General features: G+C 41.1%; 2 protein-coding genes across 13 annotated transcripts in view; both read right to left on the bottom strand.

Annotated features, from left to right (window-relative positions):
- The window catches only part of LOC135227856 (leucine-rich melanocyte differentiation-associated protein-like), a 464,639-nt gene that overhangs the window by 235,610 nt on the left and 206,402 nt on the right, over window positions 1-22,627 (bottom strand). The window lies entirely within an intron of this gene.
- LRMDA (leucine rich melanocyte differentiation associated) overlaps window positions 1-22,627 on the bottom strand; it is a 1,290,642-nt gene that overhangs the window by 1,072,529 nt on the left and 195,486 nt on the right. For 10 of the 12 annotated variants that reach the window (XR_010318034.1, XM_064269069.1, XM_064269071.1 and 7 more), the window contains exon 1: window positions 712-22,627. This exon is cut by the window's right edge. The exons of the other annotated variants lie outside the window; for them this stretch is intronic. The gene's annotated coding sequence lies outside the window, so the exon portion shown is untranslated. The remainder of the gene's footprint in view (window positions 1-711) is intronic. 12 annotated transcript variants of the gene reach the window in all.

The raw sequence follows: 22,627 nt of genomic DNA, 5'->3' as shown, positions 1-22,627 counted from the left end.
CTGTTTCATTTTTTTTTTTTTTTTTTTAATACAGCTTTTCCCTTGTCCTCCGTCCATTTTTCTCTGATGTCTCCACAGTGAGAGAACATGAGAATCTATGCTTGCCGGTTCTTATCCAGCTACTGCCTCTCCACATTCACACATCAGAAAAGTAAAATAGTAAGTAAACAAATAAGCAAAGTCTTTGGGAATCACAACAAAAACAATCAATGTTTTAAATAAAAATCTCTTTTCACATGATACAGAATAAACAAAGGTCATCTTAATCAACTCAATTACTGCCATCGCTGCTTTTAAAATCTGCTTAGTAAAATGGCAACAATTAAATTTTAATGTCTTATAAAAGATCATTCAAGTATTATAGCAGAATTAAGAGGAAATAGGTGCTGCTTGGGTTCTGGCCATATTTTTAGAGTTCCTCCACCAGAGAGATTTACAAGAATATTCATTATTGCCTAGATTGCTTCCAATTCTGCCACTGCTTTTATTACAAGAGGTAGGGCTAAAGGGCCTCGCACGGCTCAGAGCATACTCAGCCAGCTGCACTTTCAGTTTGCTAAATATTTCAACTAGTCTTCAAAGGTATCAGCATAAGTAAAACCTCACACTTTTCTATACATTTCTCCTCTTAATTTTTAACCCCCAAAGGAAATCTAATCCACATAAGTCATTTACACTTAGCTCACACCAAACGGCATTTGAATGAGTTACCTGTGTTCCTAGAAGCCCCCATCAACCTTTTCCGGGAACCTCTGAAAGTCTTTCATTCTTGGGAAGTTCCATTCTAAGGGACTTGAACCTGAAGGCAGCAAAGGGAACTCTGGAATGGCAGAAGGAAGGCTGAAAGAACAGAAGTAGCTATCAGGGAAGACACCCAGCCAGGGGCTCCGAAGCAACAGGAAATCTCCTTCTGAGGGCCTGGTAAACAGGACCAACTCATACAATGTTCCAGTCATGTACTGCACAACTGCACTTGGCCAACGGGCGAGTCGGACCGAAGTCCAGGCTCACCAAGCTCCTGCTCAGCCCAGGGGTTGCATCTACCAAGAGAAAGGGGGTAACTTCTTCTAATTTCCCCAAAGGTACTGTATGGCCCTGCTGATGAAATCATGTAAAAAATACTAGAGGCAACCACTACCAAACTACACACTAAACTGCCCCCAAAAAACCAAACCCACTGCTGTTGTGTCGATTCCAATTCATAGCAACCCTATAGGACAGAGTAAAACTGCCCCATAGGGTTTCCAAGGAGCGCCTGGGGGGCATACTACTGTAGACTCTGGGATAAACATTTCTTCTCACAGACAGGCTTTCCGTAAGTGTATGCCATTGGCCACACAACTGGGAGTTTATCGCAGCCAGGCTCACCACCTACAAACACCCAGGTTTACACAATCCACCAAAGCATTACCCTAATGCCCACCTTTGCCTGTAAAGGACACTGAGGGACCAGGGCTTCTCTCTAGGGGTCCCCGTTCCCACCTCACAGCAGCCAGGACCCCCTCTCACCCTGCTTCTTTTGAGCCCTCAGTCAGCTTCAGGCTCTACTAATTCCTCCCTGTCCCAGCCCCACCCCACCCCAAGCTCCATAATAACAGAGAGGGTCTTCGGCCCAAGTCCATCCCCTTGAAGAACAGTTCATTACTTCACACACTTTAAGTGCCAACTGTATGAGGTCAACTCAGAAGAAGAAAAGTTCACAACTCTTATAATTTGGAATTTGTGGTAGAATTTAATCTAAACTAGGCCAAAGCCAGAGTTGGCCCTGAAAATTCACAACATAAAACAAGACTTGAGGGAAGAATGTTTAAGCAAAGATAAAACAATATTCCTAAAGCTTTTAGTTTAGAGAATTTTCAAGGTCCCTCTGAGCACCATCAGACTATGAAATTTATATAACGCATTTTGTATATGTACGTACACATGTATGTGTGTGCGTATGTACACACACCACACGTAACAATCAGCTCTGCTTCTGGGTAGAAACAATTTGTCAGTTACTTCAAAATATTTTCAATACTTAAAAGTAATAAATCTGTATTTCCCTAAAACGTTAAGTACACATACAAGTTCTGAAGCTATAATTTGGTCCAGTTTTTCCAAATAAGCAGAATTTTGCTGTTTTAGAACATACTACCCACCCCACCCCACCAGGTGGGCTTTCAATGCAGGCCTGAGATCTTCTGGATATGCCATGCCCAGGCCAGGTCCCAGAGACTGAGCCTTCTTTCTGGCCAATAAAGAGTAAAGGTCTCACGTTCCATTCACTATGGAAGCCAAGTCCCTGCCTACAGGTGACCTTCTTGGCAGAAAAGATGTTTGTTGATGTCTGTCCCACAGGAGGGCCTCACAAAGCAGACAGACTGCGGACCTGGCTCTGCTTGATGCTCACCCTAGTGCTTCATAATTGCACTATCCATCACAGCACACACTCAGGTCTTCTCGCCTGGCTCAGGGCAGGGCTTGTTCCACTGCACCACACATGTCCACAACGCTTAAAGCTGTGACAAAGCTGTTCATCCCAATGAAATGCTTACATGAACCTGAGAATCAAGAATTTTCTTGCAAGGGAGAAAGGTGCTCAGTTGTCTTAGGAGGTCACATTTATCCTTTCAAAAAGTAGGAACTAGAGGGCAGAAAAAGGATGGCATGTCTCTGTAGATAACATTCAAGTGAAGTTCATAAGCACGTATTTTTATATCTCATTCTCAAAAATGAGAGCTTGAAATTTCAACTGCCCTTAACAAGAACCAGAGTCCTTGACACTTCACCTACACACAACACTACAAAAAAGGATGTGAGTTTGAGTTTATGTGTCCAAAAAAAGCCTATTTCCAAGCAGTGGCCTCTCCTCTTCACTCAAGCCTCCCCAGGACTCCTGAACATCACTGACTCTAGATTTGTAGCACAGATTTGCAAATGACATAACCTCTTCTCGTGGCCTTTTAATAAGTTCATTTTGTGGAGTAAATAATGAACTGTCACTAACAATCCAAATCTGTGAGTATTTCTTTGGCACATCTGGTTGCCAATACTTTGGGCTTTAATTCCTTGATTCGAACACCGCCTCTCAGTCTGGAGAGGGCTGACTCCACAGCAGCACAATCCCTAGTGCTCATTCTCTCAAGGGCACCCAGTGTTCCGTGAGGTACAGCGCAAGATTAATCACAACCTGTGCAACCAACGAGGGAGGGCTAACAAGAAAATGAAGTTGGGGGGGCGCTATTTGAGATGCGCATGCAAGTGGCAACACTGAGTAAAGTGAAGGGAAGGGTCATTGCATTCAGACCAACAGTTGCTGGTGTTAAAAGTCTCTGGAGATCAAGGCTCAGAATATTGACCACGATAGAAAAAGCCAGGCAGAAACAATAACAGAAAGGGGTTCTTTGGAAGAAACAGGGAACAGAGGGGAGCTAGACTCTGATGTGAGCTACAAACACGAGCTGACTCATTAGCCTTATCCTCACTCAAAGGACCAAACTCCCCAGCTCATAATTCCTGGGCTATGCTAACTCACTGGTCCTCAAATCAACCAACTCTCTATCTGCCGTGCACAGATGGAAGGCAAATCTGGGTCCTTGCTGGGCTACTGGGTTCTTAGCCACTCCAGCCATCCTCTCCGTGGTTGGGTGCCCGCCAGAAGCAACCAGAGAACTGGTCAGAAACAGAAATTCCCGGATTCCACCAAAACCCACTGAATCAGGACCTCTGGAAGTAAGGTCCAGGAATCTACATTTTTTTAGAGCTCTTTGGGTGATTTCGATGTAGCCAGTCTACAGGCCAGCGTCTGGGAACCGCTAAATCTCCTCACACACCTTCATGTGAATAATGAACGCCAATGCCATTGCTACAAAACCCAAGCAAGGCAGGAGTTTTTGTGTCAAAGTAAAAAGGTGCTCAACTGTAATGTTTTAGTGTTTGTTTACAGATCATTAAATGTGAAGAAAAACAAGCTTAGAGGCCTGAGAAGATTATCATTAAAAATAAAACTGAAGGACCAGGAATTAATTAGAGCGTTATAAAATTATCACCTGCATCAATAGAAAAAAAAGTTTTTCATAAGGACATTACAAAAAATACAGTATCATATAAAATGACTTCGCATCTGTATTAGCTTTAGAAATGTATAATTAAGAGAATAAATCTGCTGAGGGAAAAATAGCATGTAGGCCAATTTTGTTAAGTCATATCTAACAGGTTAGAAATTTATAAAAATTTTAACTGACTTTACTTTCTTATAGTATGTCAAGAAAGGCCTTGTTCATAATATAAGCTAGGAAAGAATGATAAAAAAAAAAAAGTTAAAACCCACAGAGGGCAGTTGTAAAATGTCTCACTTTATAAGTAACTGTTTCTAAGATTTTACAATATAATGGCAAATATTTTTAACCAGTCATTAAAACTGTCTGAAGAATCTCTATACTTAATTCAAAATGCTGTATAAATTTGGAAACTACAAAATCAATTTTTCATAAAATACAATTTGGGCTTCTTCCTAATTGGGTTGAATTCATGAGGTTTTATTGTAATGCACTGCCAAATCAAATATAAATAACTTGGGATGTTTTGCTGTTTTGGATTATAATACCATCCCTTCTCTCCATTAGTAGGGATGACCAGAGGTTGCTGACACAATAAATATTTAATGGATGGTAACACTGTCCTTTGCCCACAGAAAGAGAGACGCAGACACAAACATACCTTCAGAACTATTTGTAACCCTGCCTTCTGCCCTTTCCCTTGCTTGTGGCAAACAGTGGAGTTTTTCCAGTAAAAAGAGACTCCCTCAAGCCAAAACGTAGCAGAAAAGTGAGAAGAAAGTAATGGAAAAAGGACTGCAGCAGCTTTGGGGGAAGCAGCCTCCGTGGCAAGAGATCATCACCTCTCCTGACTGTCCCTGGTCCCCTAACGGTTGAAATCCAAAGTTACAGGAGAAACCCAGGTCCTCAGGAAGGGCGTGGTGAGCCTGAACTGCCTGAGCTAACAGGTAGGGTCAAAGCAGCCCAGAACAGACTTGCTGCACGTAACAAGAAAAAAGCTGGGAGTCAGTGAGAAAATGAACACTCAGTTCTAAAGGCTGCTTTTTTTTTTTTTCCTTTTATTTCTTTTCTGATTTTAATACTTTCACTGCACCTTTGTTTTAAAGGCACTTCAGGAGTTCTGACATTTTCATTCCATTTCAGAACTAATGGAGAGAGGAAATTAAACCGCACTGTAAGAGCACTGCCATTCCACCTTCTCACACACTTACAGACACACCTGTGTGAGCACACGTACACTGTGGCCTCAGCTTTGTTTTAACTGGTGGGGAACTCTTCTTATCTTTCCATTAGAAAACTAGGGTTACTTAGAAGGAGGGTGAGACTGGGAAGAGAGCGCCTGATTGCCATCACAGTCACCACCATCTTTCTTTTTCAACTCTCATATAATGATACAAAATAAAATTTAAAAATCTGGGCATTCTAACCTGAGGGATTTAGGTTTCTGTCCCAGAGACACTCCCTCCTCTTCTGTGACCTTATGTAGGTATGTGTGTCAGCTGTCGTTGAGTTAGCCTCTGATTCTTGGCAACCCCATGCACGACAAGATCAAACTGTTGTGATCCATGGGGTTTTCAATGGCTGGTTTTTTGGAACTAGATCATCAGGCCTTTCTTCCTAGCCTGTGTTAGTCTGGAAACTTTGCTGAAACTTGTTCAGTATCGCAGCAACACACAAGCTTCCACTGACAGATGAGTGGTGGCTGTGCCTGGGTGTGCTGGCCAGGAATCGAACCTGGGTCTCTCTTCCACGTGGAAGGTGAGAATTCTACCACTGAACCACCACTGAACCACCATTACCCCTTTGTGTGACCTTGTTGTTGTTGTTAGCTGCCATAGAATCATTTCTGACTCATGGTGACCCCAAGTGAGCACAGTAGAACTGTACTTCATAGGGTGTTTTCAAGCCTGTGACCTTTCAAAAGTAGATCCTTAGGCCTTACTTCTGAGGCACCTCTTTGTGGGTATGAACTGACAAACCTTCGGTTAGTAGTCCAGCATTTAACCTTATACGGGTTAATTAATTTCTATAACTTAGTTTCTTCATCTTTAAAATTCTTCATCCCAGTCACTACCACTCTATCGTAACATTCCAACAGTGGAGGAAGGTCTAGGGTATGCCCGGAAAGGGTACTTTAGGACCTGGGGCTTGGTTGTCACTCGCAAATCAGATCAAAATACCCATCAATGGCCGCTTCCTTTTCTTATCTTGTCACCGCTGTGAAAAAAAGTTTTTAAAAAAATTATCCCACGATATAATAACCTTCTGGGTGCTATCCTCTGTTTAGGGCAAACATGGAAAACTCTGGAACACATATCTAGATGTAGAGCAGACTCCTGACTGCAGCCCACTGCAAACTACCCAGTGGGCCAGGCTATCTTCTACATTCAAACAGTTACTACCAGCTCAGCTATTAGAAATCCAGCCACAAATTACTATTTGTTCAGTAACAACATCAAGGAGAAAGAACTCTGTGAAGAAGACATTTATAATCAAACTAAAAGAAATGGTGACCAGGATTTAGAATTCAAGTCTCTTCATTCCCAGTCGTGGAGCTTTCCCACCGCATAGTATTTAGTCACATCAACTGTGCAGCATTCACAGTTTATTCTCGTAACCCCTAGAAGTCAGGGACCCAGGCTGACCCTAAGCAAGCTGTGTCAATGAACTTCTCCTCTTCTATTCAAGGTTACAAACTTTTCTAAGTAACGCATCTTGTTTCAGTTCTCCAAGACTCATTTTCTGGGATAAACTTCAGGATGCTTGCTTGGAACTCTCTAACGGTACAAGGAGGCAGTGATAAGGAATGATTGGGAGATGGCAGCGTGGTAATAATAAACATGGGCACTGACAAATAAACTTCTATATCCTAATAGGTCTGCAAAGTAGTTGTGGCCCCACGCTAATATTCCCAGAATTTCACCTCTTTCACTATATTTCACCCCAAGGAAGCTTGGCATTTCTATTGCAACCGATAACCTCTCCTTTTCTTAAATTAAAAAAAAAAAAAAATTTATCTGTGGCGCTGGGCTTGATTCTATAAGATGCAAACAGGAAACAAAAAAGAACAGTCAATTGATTGAATTTTAAGTTGGAAAGGCACACCGAGGATCAGAATCCAACTACTCATTTATATGGATATAAAATCTGAGATGAGAGAAGTCAAATGAGTTCCTCATCATTACTGTGAAGGGAAAGTCTAGAACCCAAGTCTCCTGGCTATAAATGGACTGCTTTTCCCCTATCTCACTACATTGATTAGATATCCAACAACTCCTGGCTGGATTTCTAAGAGCTCAGCTGGCACGTATCAGCTTCCTTGGCTGTCCTCACCAATTCGCAGCTACATGCAGCATAAACCAAACCAAACCAAACCCTTTGCCACTGAGTCAATTCTGTGTCATAGTGACCCTACAGGACAAAGTAGAACTGCCCCACAGGGTTTCCAAGGAGCAGCTCGTGAATTCGAACTGTGGACTTTCGGTTAGCAGCCTGAGCTTTTAACCACTGCACAACCAGGGCTCCACTGCACACAGCATAGGGGACAATGAACTTATGACAAAAAAAAAGCAAAATTATACCTTAATTTAAAACAAAAAAAAAGCTTGAACAATGTGTCAGTGGCTGAATCGCCTCTTTGGTCAGATGTGATTTTCTAACTGGGGTGGGAAGAGCTCTTAAACCTGAAAGACTCAAATCTGGGGTCCCAAGGAATATATTCAGGGGAATTCATGAATCCCTAAAACTAAATAAAAAATTTTATGTTCATGCGAATTTTTCTGGGACAAAGAGCCATCATTTTCAACAGATTCTCAAATATTTCATCTTAAAATGTTACAATCACTCCCCTAGTATTCCCTCTTTTTAAAGTTGCACTGTCTTACGCTTCTTGTAAATTTTACACTATCCTCTCACTCCCATTCTCCTAAGAGCACTTTGTATCACATCAGAATTAGCTCCATAATATTTTGGGGTATCTTTTAAGACACTCAGACCCCTACCATGAAGCTGCGAGTCCTGGCTAGGAATCACCGGCAAAGCACCTTGGTGGCCCAGGGCATTGCCAATACCTGTAGCTGACGGAATGCTTTTAAAATGTACGTTCTGAATGAAACAGACCCTAAACTTGACTCAGTTTTAAAGAGAAGCTCCAAAGACAAAATTTTCATGATTTTCATTCTTCACCTGAAATCCACTTTATGAAATACTGACTTTTAAAAATCTTTAAGGTCAGGCTGACTACATCCAGAATGATAAGATCCTAAAATACATAAGCTGTTACTGTTAGACACCAAGATATAAGGGTCCTCCTTAGTAGAACGTTGGGTTGCCGTATAGCTGAAATGTAACTGCCCATCATAAACAGCTTCGATACATTTGAAACAGCAGGTGGACAGGTTCTTTCACATGGAGGGTCATTTATGAAGTGATCGAAGGCTGTAGTGGGAAAAAGAAGTATGAAGAGGGACAGCACCTTAGAGAATGAATAACTTTTCTCGTTCTCAATATTTCTTATACTCTTTTAAAACAAATTGCTTGGCTCTTGAGAACAGACTCACAAAAGAAGTAAAATGTATTTTTCTATCCTGAATCTGAACTTTTTTTTTAATATATAAAGTTGTAATGACCCTTTCCAAACAATATGAGCCAACACTTCAAAACCTTCCATTGTTCCAAAGACACAAATTACTTTATACATCTATGTCTATCAACTGAATGAAGAAGGAAAACACATGAAAGTCATTTCAAAGGCAGTATCTCCTAGGAGTTATCCTTGGAAGCTGGAAAAGCCTCGTAACCCCCCTACCTAGATAAACAGAGTTTTCAAAATGACTAGGGAGATCAGCAACAAAGCAGGGCCAACCTTTTGAATCTTGTAAAGGATACTCCATGTTAGACTTTGGGGAGAGAATCCAACATTCAGCTCCTTCATGACTGGCCAACCTCTCTGTGACACAGCCCTACCTTGACTGGAAGGGAACCAAAGCAAAGCATATCTTCAAGCAATTTACACACAATTCAAATGGAATTGTTCCAAGCTCAGAAAATTTGAATATCCCAGGTCTCCTCCTTCCCTTTCAACAAACAGAACTTAGAGACAAACAGCCATCTCTTAGTCACTCAAGATCAAAATCCCTCCTCCCTTAGCCACAAATCATTAGTGATAGTACCTGTGTGTCATTTGAGATGTTTGGGGATTATTTTTCCTCCTAAAGGGAAACATACTTAACAGCTAAAAAAAGGAGGTTGAGAATGGTTGCACAACTTGAACAATATAATCAATATCACTGAAATGTACATGCAGAAATTTTTAAACTGGTATATGTTCTGCTCTGTACATTCTCAACAACAAATATAAAATAAATTGAAAAGATGTAAATTAAGCCTAATATTACTATATTCTTTTAAATTAATAAAATTATCAAATATTTTAAAAATTACAATGAGAAACCACTTAACGCCCACTAGGATGGCTATGATAAAAACAAACAAAAACAAGAATTAGTTGAGGATACAGAAAAACTAGAGCCCTCAAAAACCACCAGTGGGAATGTAAAATGGTACAGCCACTATGGGAAATAATCTGGAATTTCTTCAAATGGTTAAACACAGAGTTATCATATGAGCCAGCAATTCTACTCCTGGATATCTACTCAAGACAAATAAAAACATATGTCCACACAAAAACTTGTATACAAATATTCAAAAAAAGCAGTATTATTTAAAATAGTCAAAAGATGGAAACAACATAGATGTCTATCGATGAATGGATGGATAATAAAATGTGGTATATCCATACAAAGGAATATTATTTGGCAATAAAAAAGAAATGAGCTATCAAGCTACAAAAAGGCATGGAGGAACCTTAAGCGTATACTGCTAAGTGGAAGAAGCCAGTCCAAAAAAGCTACATACAGTATGATTCCAACTATATGACATTTTGGAAAAGGTAAAACTACAGACACAGGCAAAAGATCAATGGTTGCTAGGGGTTCAGGAGGAGGGGAGACGGATGGAGAGCTAGAACACAGGTCATTTTCAGGGCAGTGAAACTATACTGCATGATACTGTAATGGTGGATACATGACAATATGCATTTGTCAAAACCTATAGAGCTGAACGACACAAAGAATGAACCCTAACGTAATTATGGACTTTAAAAAAAAAAAAACAACCCACAGCCGTCAAGTTAATTCCAACTCATAGCAACCCTATAAGACAGAGTAGTACTGCCCCACAGAGTTTCCAAGGAATGCCTGGTGGATTCGAACTGCCGACCATTTGGTTAGCAGCCATAGGCATTACCACTGTGCTGCCAGGGTTTCCTTATGGACTCTAGTTAACTACAATACATCGATGTTTGTTTATCAACTACACCAGAGGCTCCACACTAAAACAAAGTGTTAATAGTAGAAGAAGCTGTGCAGTGGAGAGAGGACATATATGGGAACACTCCACACTTTCTGCTGAATTTTTCTATAAACCTAAAACTCCAAAAAAAAAGTGTATTAAAAAAAAGAACATTTGATAAAGTCCAACACCCATTCCTGATTAAAAACTCTCAATAAAATAGGAATAGAAGGGAAATTCCTCAACATAATGATGGGCATCTATACAAAACCAATAGTCAACATTAATCTCAACAGAGAGAGGCTGAGAGCATTCCCCCTGAGAACAGGAACAAAATAATAAGGATGTCCTTTATTATCACTCCTATTTAACACTGTGCTGGAAGTCCTAGCTAGAGCAACAAGGCAAGAAAAATAAATAAAGGGCATCCAAATTACAAAGGAAGATGTAAAACTATGGCAATTCACAGAGAATATGATACTATACATACATAAAGAACCCCAAAGATTCCACAAGAAACTACTGGAACTAATAGATTCAGCAGAGTAGCAAGATACAACATCAACATACAAACATCAGTTCAATTCTTATACACCAGCAAAGAGAGCTTCAAAAAGGAAATCAGGAAACAGTAACATTTATAAATGTGTTGCCAGTGAGTCAGTTCTTACTTACAAAAACCCTATAGGACAGGGTAGAACTGCCCAATAGGGTTCTCAAAGAGTGGCTGGTGGATTCAAACTGCCAACCTTTTGGTTAGCAGCCAAATGCTTAACCACTGTGCCTGACGCCAGGGCCCTATACCATTTATAATAGCCCCTAAAAGATAAAATACTTAGGAATAAATCTAACCAGGGACATAAAAGACCTATACAAAGAACACTACAAAACACTACTGCAAGAAACCAAAGGAGACTTACAGAAATGGAAAAACATACCACGTTCATGAATAGGAAGACTCAACATTGTGAAAATGTCAATTCGACCCAAAGCAATCTACAGATATAACGCAATCCCGATCCAAATACCAACAGCATTCTTTAATGAGATGAAAAAACTAATCACCAACTTTATATATATATATATATATGATGCCCCAAATAAGCAAAGCCTTATTAAAGAAAAAGAACAAAGTAGGAGGCCTCACAATACCTGGTAGAGCCTACTGTACAACCATGGTAGTCAAAATAACCTGGTACTGGTATAATGACAGACACATAGACCAATGGAACAGAATCAAGAACCCAGATGCAAATCCAGCTGATCTTTGACAAAGGACCAAAGTCCATTAGATGAAGAAAAGATAGTCTTTTTAACAAATGGTGCTGGCAAAACTGGATATCTATCTGTGAAAAACTGAAACAGGACCCACACCTCACACCATACACAAACACTAACTCAAAATGGATCAGAGACCTAAATATAAAACCTAAAACGCTAAAGTTCATAGAAGAAAAAATAGGGACTCTAGGGGCCCTAATACATGGCATAAATACAATACAAACCATAACTAACAATGGACAAACACTAGAAGATAAACCAGATAACTGGGAGTTCCTAAAAATTAAACTTAGGCTCATCAAAAGACTTCACCAAAAGAGTAAAAAGAGAAGCTATAAACTGGGGGAAAAAATTTTGGCTACTACATACCCGACAAGGATCCAGTCTCTAAAATCTAGAAAATAGTTCAACGCCTCAACAACAAAAAGACAAATGATCCAATTAAAAAATGGGCAAAGCATATGAACGGACACTTCACCAAAGAAGACGTTCAGGTGGCTGACAGACACATGAGGAAATGCTTGCAATCATTAGCCATTAGAGAAATGCAAATCAAAACTACAATGAGACACTATCTCACCCCAATATTACTGGCACTAATAAAAAAACAGAAAATAACAAGTGTTGGAGAGGTTTCAGGGAGACTGGAACTCTTATGCACTGCTGGGGGCAATGTAAAATAGTACAACCACTATGGAGAATGATACAGTGCCTCCTTAAAAAGTTAGAAATACTATACAATCCAGCAATCCACTCCTAGAAATATATCCTAGAGAAATAAGTGCTGTCACAAGAACAGACATATGCACACTCATGTTCATTGCAGCATTGTTTGCAACAGCAAAAAGCTGGAAACAACCTAAGGGTCCATCAACAGATGAACGAATAAACAGATTATGGTACATACTGTCTTAGTTATCTAGTGCTGCTATAACAGAAATACCACAAGTGGATAGCTTTAACAAAGAGAAATTTATTTCCTCAAAGTAAAGTATGTCAAAAGTCCAAATTCAGGGCATCAGCTCTGGAGAAAGGTCCTTATCTTCAATCTTCCCCTGGTCAAGGAGCTTCTCAGGTGCAGGGGCACTGGGTCCAAAGGACATAGTCAGAGAAGCTTCCTAGACATGTCCAAACACCTTGAGGGACCAAGTTACTAGGGCTGAGAGGTGGGGACCATAGTTTTCGGGGACATCTAGGTCAATAGACATAACATAGTTCATAAGGAAAATGTTCTACATCCTACTTTGTTGAGTAGTGTTTGGGGTCTTAAGAGCTTGAAAGTGGCCATCTAAAATATACATAATGGTGCCATCCTCTCTGGAGCAAAGGAGAATGAAGAAAACCAAAGGCAGAAGGAAAATATTAGTCCAAAGGACTAAGGAACCACACGAACCACAGCCTCCACTAGCCTGAGCCCAGAAGAACTAGATGGTACCCAGGTACCACTACCAACTACTCTGACAGGGATCACAATAGAGGGCCCCAGACAGAGCAGGAGAAAAATATAGAACAAAATTCAAATTTACAAAAAAAAAAAAGACCAGACTTACTGGTCTTACAGAGACTAGAGGAGCCCCCAAGACTACAGTCCTCTGATACCCTTCTAACTCAGAACTGAAGCTACTCCTGAAGTTTACCTTTCAGCCAAAGATTAGGCCTATAAAACAAACAGTAACACCCATGAGGAACATGCTTCTTAGTCCAATCAAGTATACGAGACCAATTGGGCAACACCTACCCAAAAGCAAAGACAAGAAGGCAGGAAGGGACAGAAAAGCTGGATGAATGAACATGGGAGAGCAGGCTTAAGAGACACGTTGGGACATGTCTGGACAAGTGTGACTGTCATCTTCAGTTCAGACTATAATGAGGGGAGCAGGCCCAAGAGAGAAAAAGACCTGTGGGTTTGACTGAGGAAAACAGTCATATCAGGACAACCAGAAAGACTGGTAGACTTCATCAAGAAGAAATGCACATAATGTCACCAGACTTTATTAACATCAACCAGATGAGTTCAAAGAGCTCCAGCAAGTATAAAAGAAGCAACAGAAGGAGACAACGGCGCTCGGAGCCTTCCAAGAGCCACTCGGTCATACGTTGAGAACTTAGGAAGCGCTGGGCTGCGCAGCTCACCCGGGCTTACTCCTAAGTTCAAGAGACGTTGCTCTTGGTCATACGAAGAGAACTAGGAAGCAGTGGGCGGAAGCAGCTCATCCCGGGCTTACTCTTAAGTTCAAGAGACACTGAACGGAGTGGTCACAAGGCTTACTCATGGACCCCCCCTAACACCAAGCTCACGAGCCCACAGGAAGCTGCGCGTGATTCAGAGGTCATTGCTAACCACTGAGACTGGAGATCATCGCCAACCATCGAACAGCATCATCGAACTGCACCATCTAACTGCTGTCCTCGCTTGCCGTAAGCTTGACCTGTCTCTCTCATTTCTCTTCCCTTTGGTGATCTGAGATCTCTGGCATCCAGGAGAGCCAAGAATCTGTTAATGTGTGTTTATGCTTAATGAATTGATGAAATAAATACAAGACCTAAAAATAAACCATTTAATAAAGACACTGTGGAAAGACACAAATCGTGTGGAGTAGTCTATAAGATTCTTCCTTGCGACAGCTAACACATTGCGGGGGTTGAAATCAACATCACAAAAAATTTGTGTATAAATTTTTGAATGAGAAACTAATTTGAGTTGTAAACTTTCACCTAAAGCACAATAAAATTAAAAAAAAAAAAAACTCACTGGATACACCTTTAAAAGTGTGTTGGGAGCCCTGTTCAACTCTTCCCCTATTAGCAGCAAACACCTGGCATAAGATGTGACCCAGCATTTCATTCTCAAAACCAGGATTTAGGGACACTGACAACAGCTTAACTAGGATGATTACCAATCACAGAAAATAATATTCTAGACAAGAAAACACATACAGTATTTTTCTCATTGTGAAAATAAGCCTTCATTAAGTAGGTCAAAATTCATACCTTCGCAGATGTCATGATGTAACATACTCTACTCTGAAAGACTCCGGATCAAATCCTGTGTCCTACGGTCAAACTGGTCCCGTGCAAATTACTTAATCTGAGGCTCGAGCTCATCGTTTGTCTGGTGATGATGATGATAATAATAATAATACCAATCTTAGAGGGCTGTTGAGATGATTAACTAAGACAATACATGTACAGCGTTGAGCACAGTGCCTAGCACATGGCAAACACTCCACAAATGTTAGCCATTGCTATTGCCACATTTTTAACTACCAAAATCAAGGAACGGAAAGCAAGACCTTAATGCTTCTTTCCTAGATTCTGTCTGTAATTCCACTTGTATGCACAAAAATTCCCTTATTTGTACCTTTGTTTCCACCAAAAACAAAACCTCTGGCTCCTGGGTACTAGAACCACACAAAACATTTTCGGCGTCCATTATTCCCAAGACTTTCTTAAGAATTGGATTGTTCTGAACGCTTTCATTCTCTCCTTGCATCTTCTGTTGTCGTTCCCAAGCGGTCAAATTAACTTACAACGGAATCGTCATTCCTGTCCCCTAACTTTACGGAGAGGAGTCGGAATTCCCAGGCCAGAGATGTCCCTTTGAGCAGCTCTGAGGCATCTCAAACCAACAGGCAAGAAAGAGCAGCCATTCAGGAAACAAATAAGTGATTTGCATTTCCAAGGATGTGGGAAAACATATTAGCTACAATTAGCAAACACGCAGAGTCCCCGTGACAGCTTCACTTTACAAACCCTTGAATGTTTGACAAGAAAAGGTCATGTTTTGTAAAATCCTCAAAAGGTCATTCAATAACAAATCACATGAATGAAATCGCAAGGGTTCAGGAAGGTTAACAGAAACACCACGGGCAGTAACGTGCGTTTTCAAGGTAAACAAGGGAAGAGGAAAAGCGGCCTTGCCTCAGCCCTGGAAGGGAAGAAATACAAGCAATCTCTAATTTACCAAACACTATAATTTCAAGACATTTTCTCTGTACTTGGTGGTTTAACACAGAATGTTATTTCTCATGTTCAGCACACTTGGAGGATTAGCGGATAACAGCCAGGCAGCATTTCGACAGTTCTTCAAAAGGTCTAGGCTGACCTTAGTCAACGCTTTCTTTTATATTTTTTAGTTAATAAATCTCATGAGAGGATACCGCTTGAAAAATAGGTAGCCGCATAAGTGGCATACACATTCACACCCACAGGCGACCCCCTTGTAGCACCCCCAGCACACACACACCAAATCTGGAAACTTTAGCCCCAGAAGCCTTTTTTTCTGGCACTTTGACCTGCTCATGACCTCTTTCTTTCCAGGTCTATTTTCTTCTTCAAGAAGAGCCAGCACCACATCTCTCTCAGTCAGGAATAACAAAGGCTTGTTTATATAGGGTAATTTAGCTCCGGGATCAGTGGGGAGGCGAAAGAAGGATGATGTATCTGACCCACAAAAGAAAGAAAACAATTCAGAGTGCGCCGGACAGGTCTGAAGGAGTGCTCCCTAGGGGGCAGGGCCAAAGGGCTGGCTGCCTCCCAGAAAGTCCAGCCAAGGCAAGAGAAGGGGGGACGCTTCCTCTAGGCGGCCTCAGACTTGGGCACGCCCTTCACACTCAGGGTGCTGGGTTTTAAAATTAAGAATGCTGTGGGAAGAAGGTGCTGGCATCTGCGGCCAAGCAGACAGGTAGCACACACCCCAGACTTCCTGGAAGGAAGAGCCACTCAAGAGAGCCCTTGGAAAAGGTGGCAGCATCTTAAGGAAGAGGAATGGGATTCGAGGTTGGCAGACCTAGTGCCTGACTTGTTCTGTGACCTTGAGCAGATAATATTTTACCTTCCTGGTGGCTTGGTAGTTAAGAGCTACCGCTGCTAGCCAAAAGATCTGCAGTTCGAATTCACCAGGCGCTCCTTGGAAACCTTATGGGGGCAGTTCTACTCTGTCCTGTAGGGTCACTATGAGTCAGAATCAACTCAACGGCGATGGGTTTTGGGGGGGGCCTCCATTTTCCCATGTGTAAAATGGGCCAATACTTGTTCTTACTTACTCCCACGGGTAAGGTAAGGATAAAGTGAAATGCGAAGCAGTTAGAGAAAGGTATGTGTTATTTTATACTGGCAAGGGCTTGAAGTATTAGTCCCTGACTCTTATCACCACTCATTTCTACATCCTACTCTAGCTTTAGAATCTCACCGAGCAAACAATCTCTAGAGTCCTGGCCTGTTGACTATGGAAGCCACATGTAGCTATTTAAAGTTTAATTTAATTAAAACTAAATAAAATTTAAAATTCAGTTTCTCAGTCACACTAGCCACATTCCAAGTGCTCAATAGTTACACGTAGCTAGTGGCTACCGTACTGGACAGCACAGACAGAGAACGTATCCTTCACTGCAGAAAGTATTATCGGACAGCGCAGCTTAGACCTACCTGTCCTAGATAGATGTCAGCCCTGCCAACCTTCCCACCACACCACCCCTTGCCACGGACATCCCTCTTCACCTCAGCCTCCCACATGCCATACCGCCATAGGACCATCCTCCAGACTCGGCTGTAACTGATGGTTTAGGCACGTGCCTCTCACCTTTGAAATTACCTGCCGGCCACAAAGCCCCACTAGTTTGGCTACTGTTTGATCAGAATGACGGTCAGAAACAGGACACCTCACTTTGTCTTTCTTGGCAACTATTTTAGCTTATTTTCCATGAGTACAGGGTATAATTAATATCACACGGGAGCCAGCATTGTCATTTTTCAAATCATTTCCCTGGAAATGTTCTACACCTCTTAATGGCCCTGCTAATGCTGTAGCTGTCATGTTTTGGACAGCTGCACTTTTACAAGACAAACTCTGCAGCGCCAGGAGCCTCTCTGCAGACTTTTTCGCTCAGAGGCTCAGAGGCCATGAACGCCAGCCGGCAATGGCTAGATGGACATCTTTGATTAATTTTCTTCCTCTTGGTACTGCCTGCTCCTCAAGTGTCACCTTCCCACTTTCCATCCCCAGCCACCCCTCCACTTCTTGCCCTCTCCCCTTGCCCCTTTCCACCTCCTCTCTTCTATGCCACCTGATGGCCAGGAGATGAGTGAAATGGGCCAAACATCGTACATCTGATTAAAGCCAGAACACTCTGCCCAGAGGTGCAAAGACTGCAAAATCTGGATGGAGGCCAGGCCTACTTGCTAACTGCCACATACTGAAAAAGTAAGACCCCCTTCATGCCTATTTAATTTTATTTTGTATAAACAGGCTTATTCCTCCCTGATAACTTAGCCAAAATGTTCAAATTTCTCTATGAACTGGGCATGTATGAGGAAGATCAGAGAGGGAGGAGGACCAGGAGAAGAAGCATCCCAGGAACCACGCGCAAGCAAATGAGGCCAAGCTGAACCACACCACGTATTTACTAGGGGACACAAAATGAAAACACCTTTACGCAAAATGGAGAAATTCACCAGAGGGTTTTGCTGTTGCTTTTTACTGGTGAAAAAAATTTTTTTCTTTAATAACTGGTTTATAAAGTAGAGGGAAATTGATTCTTTTCATTGAGTGTCATGGTTAGCTCTGCCCAGAAAATGTAACTACATTTTCCAAGATGGTCCAGAAAAGCTATCTTGGCTGAGGCCTTCAGCTCTGTCTTAAGAGGGATCTAACGCGAGGCGAGGGACATGGTTCTCTTTTTTAGGCTGAACAGCAGTGTTTGCTCACTGCTCCTTTAATACCATGTTTATTAGTGATCCATTGCCCATGGAGAGACGAGCACACAACTTCCTTTCACGCTGCGTCTGCAAAATGCTACAGAAAGTTGGACTCATCAGTGAAGCAGCAGGTCCCTTGGTTGAAACCAGCCAGGCCAGAAAAGTGACATCAACAGGATGCTCCTAAACATGCACAATTCGAAAACACTCGCTGTATTCTCTTCTGCATGATTTGCTGCCATTTAGAAGACAATAAACAGCACCTTTAGATTGCTAACAACGTGTCATTTAAGGTTTGCTGTTGCTCAACATCAAGAAAAATCAATGCCGGCTCTACGGGGGCAGCAAACCCTGAGAACTGAGCTCCATTTCAGGTCTGTTTGAACTCATTTCCTTTCTCCATGGTTGCCCCCTTGCACTCCCCCTCAGGCGTCCCCTCGCAGCAGGCTGACAGCTTGACACATTGACAGCTCGCACTGAATGACAACTGATTTGTACAAATTTCAAGCCTTATAAATCTACCTGTCACAACAACAACATAAAAGCGCCCAGGCCCAGCAGGTAATTCAGAAAAAGCTTCCCTTGACAGCACTTTCTGAAAAGCAATGGTGTGCCTCCTGCCAAAAATTCCAACTATCATCCTTGTATAACTTTGAATAAAAATTCAGGGCCCATTTTCTTGCCAACAGGCTACCAATCGTCTTATTTAAAGATTAAAAAGAGTGAACGGGAGAGAGGAGAAAAAAACATCCACACAGTTTCATTTTACACTGATATGAAAGTAGCACCACCTGCTATGCCTGGATTACCACACCATTTTTCTCTCCGGTGCTCATAAGGAATAAATGAGTGAGGCTTTTTACGGTATTTAAACAATATCCAGATCGCAGGGGGCTGCACCTTCCAGTACCCTCCTGTCTCACCTGGTGCCAGTCCTGCTGCCAGCACAAGGTACTCTGACTGGTGGGGGCTGGGACCTGGGGGCTGGGGGCAGGAGCTGAGGCTGCTGTTTTAGGTAAAACTGTCCTAAGACCTCCCCAAAACAAAGGCCCTTCCTGTGTCCGTAGCCCCACCTACCTTGACCACTTCTGTTACTAAAATGATCAAACTGTGTCAATGTAAGCCTTCATCAAGATACTCATCTCATCCAAAGGAACAGCCTATCATATTATTTCATCACTGCATTTATTATGAAATAACCACTGGAGTTGAGAATTTGGAACCGATACTCAGGCAGTTTTATAATTAAGTAGAACACTGAGGAAAAAATATTCTAGCAAAATAAGGGACAAGGGGCTCAAAGAAGATGGACGGACGAATGGATGGGAGAAAGATAATAGATAGATAGAAAGTGAATAAGCACTTAAACAGGAAAGAACAGTTACAAAATGATTTATCTTTACCTCTACCACTCAAATCTTCTACTTCCACTTCCACTTCCTACAGAGAAGGTTTTAGTTGAAAAGTGGTTAGTATAATGTCTCTTGTATCTAATCTACTCATGTAGAATCTCTCAGTAGACTCACAGATGGAAAAGTGAACTTTGTTTTGCTTCGAACCTTTGTTTTAACTGCAGGTTGAATGTGGATGTGGCACTGCTAAGGAAGACATCTAAGAAGAAGACATGGGACCAAGGATGAGAGCAAAGTAAATGGCTATCCAATTGGCCAGGCTCAGAAGCAACAATGATGCCAGCAAAGCACCCTATTACAGTGTGTCACCGCCTCTCTTCAGGAGGGGCAAGCATGATAGTGAAAAGCACATGTTCCAGGAATGGACATTCTGGCTTCAAATCCTGACTTTTCCACTTGAGTCATGCAACTCCGGGCAAGCTATAGCTATACTCTCTGTGCTTCAGTTTCACCATCTGTAAAATGACATAATCACATCTACCTCAGAGAGATATGAGGGTGAAATGCCTGTAAAAAGCACAGCTCACAGTAAACACTCAATATCTATTCATATACATATATATACACATGTACATATATATACACACATATATAACATTAACTGTGATAAATGCTATAGAGAAAAAAAATCGGTTTATATCATATTAGCAGTATTCTCTTCGAGGTTCGAGATCCAATTACTTCTCGAATGAAGTGCAAGCTTCTAAAGTAGTAAAAAAAAAGAGAGAGAGAGAGAAGGGCTAATCCCTGAAAATGCTGTAACCCGTTTGTTTAAAATGTACAGATAACAGATTAGTGAAGTTGGACTGAATTTCTTTCCTACCCTATCTTTTATAAATTTCTTTTTATCTACTTTTTTCAACTTGCTTCTTCATTAGCTCATGACTAATGAAACCATTTAGTGTGTGTTAGAAAAATATACATTAATTTAGAAGACTTAATTTGCACTGACTTATACCATTTACCACTCAAAATGATATGAATATGTGGATGATAAAAAATAAAAATATATGCACACAAGTATATGAACACACAGTAAGTATACATATAGAGAAGTAATACTCGCGCTCAAAACATAGCTCACGTCAGTATTATCTGGCTCATCCTGAGATTTAGATTAGACAACAGAATAAAATGTCATGATTTTCTATAAATCCCACTGTCACCAGATTAACTGTAAAATATAACTGAGATTAGGATTAGTCAAATTATACAAACTGATATTCATTTTGTAGCATTCTCGTTATTAACCTTCTCAATCCGGTTCATGTCAAGGCTGACATAAGTGACTGCACTCTGGCTGCCGAGAGGGAACAACAATCAGCAAAACTATTAATTTGTAATTATTGGTATGATTAAGAGCAAGTGTTTTGATTATGAGCTGTTAGAGACCATTAATAAATAAAATTGGATTTCACAAGCATGTTTGAATTTTAAAATATTTATATTTAACTCTCAGAAGCCAAAATTAAACAAAATTTTCACGTAATAATTGATAAGGCATAAACCAAAACAGCTACAAGTCAAATTTTGTAGGATGAGATGGGGAATAAATAAACATCTGTAAAATTGGTAAGAGAATGATAACTGACATTAACTAAACCAGCCTTCTTTATCATCTTTCATCACTATAAGGTGAACATATGAAAACAGATGAGGCACAGAGAGGGGAAAAAAAGGGTATCTCAGCTAAAGTTCATCTGTAAGCCAACACCCACTCCAGAATAAGAAAATTAGATTATTCCTGTATTGACCCTTCTCTCTTTTCAATACGTGTTTGGCCTAACAAAATGATAAATAATATTTTTTGTTAACTATTGTCTTCTAGGAAACCCTGGTGGTGAAGTGGTTAAGAGCTATGACTGCTAACCAAAAGGTCAGAAGTTCGAATCCACCAGGCGCTCCTCAGAAACTCTATGGGGCAGTTCTGCTCTGTCCTATGGGGTCGATATGAGTCGTTGTCGGCTTTGGTTTTTCTGTTTACTGTCTTCTGACATCAATCACCAAGATTTAGCAAACGCTGTCTCAGGTATGCTGGGATTCCTCCTACGCCCCGTAATTAATTAAATACCAAATAATTAAATGGAGGCCTTCAGGGCTGTGAAAGACATAATCAAGCACAGTGCTAGCCAGTTAAGTTGCAAAACTGTCGTATTTAGAGTTTGATCAAGAAAAAAACAGGGAACTTTAGCTGTAAAACACATGATGTCTTAAATGCATTTTATATTTATATTTGTGTGTGTGTTCTGACTACTTACTTCCCAAGAAATAAGCAAAAACAATGTTTTCAAACATGTTGGCCTTCAGTGACTGTGAAGTTCTTTCCTGAGAGGTTTATCACTGATTTGCTTATTTCTCTATCTCAGTTAAGAGCCAAACCTGGGGCCTCAGAATATCATCCACCTGTTAGCCATCAAACCACAGAAGCTGATACCAAAAAGCGTTATTTCACTGTGAGTTGGAAGAAAGCACCAACTACATTTCATTGAGAAAATCCCTAGGCCTTTAAGCAGCTTCCCTGTGCCTAGGGCTGGACGACCTTCTTTCTCATAACTTCCGTAAGTGGGTTATCTACATTAGTCCATCAATAGGTGCACCATTGTGACCTGAGACTAAATTTTCAGTCCTTCAACCAAAAACACCTCGAGAAGAGTGGCTGGGATTCTACTGACCAGGGATCTCTATCTACAGATGCTGGGACATACGTCCCCACTGAACAATTGATCCCAAAGACATTTTCCTACCACTGAGATCATGTGGGAGCCCTGGTGGCACAGTGGTAAGAGCTCAGCTGCTAATCAAAAGGTCAGCAGTTGAATTCCACCAACTGCTCCTTGGCAACTCTTT

This window comes from Loxodonta africana, chromosome 16, assembly GCF_030014295.1.
Source record: "Loxodonta africana isolate mLoxAfr1 chromosome 16, mLoxAfr1.hap2, whole genome shotgun sequence".
In the NCBI taxonomy this organism is placed as follows: Eukaryota; Metazoa; Chordata; class Mammalia; order Proboscidea; family Elephantidae; genus Loxodonta; species Loxodonta africana.
The sequence above is the reverse complement of the archived record's forward strand: the minus strand, read 5'-3'. Positions and strand labels throughout refer to the sequence as shown.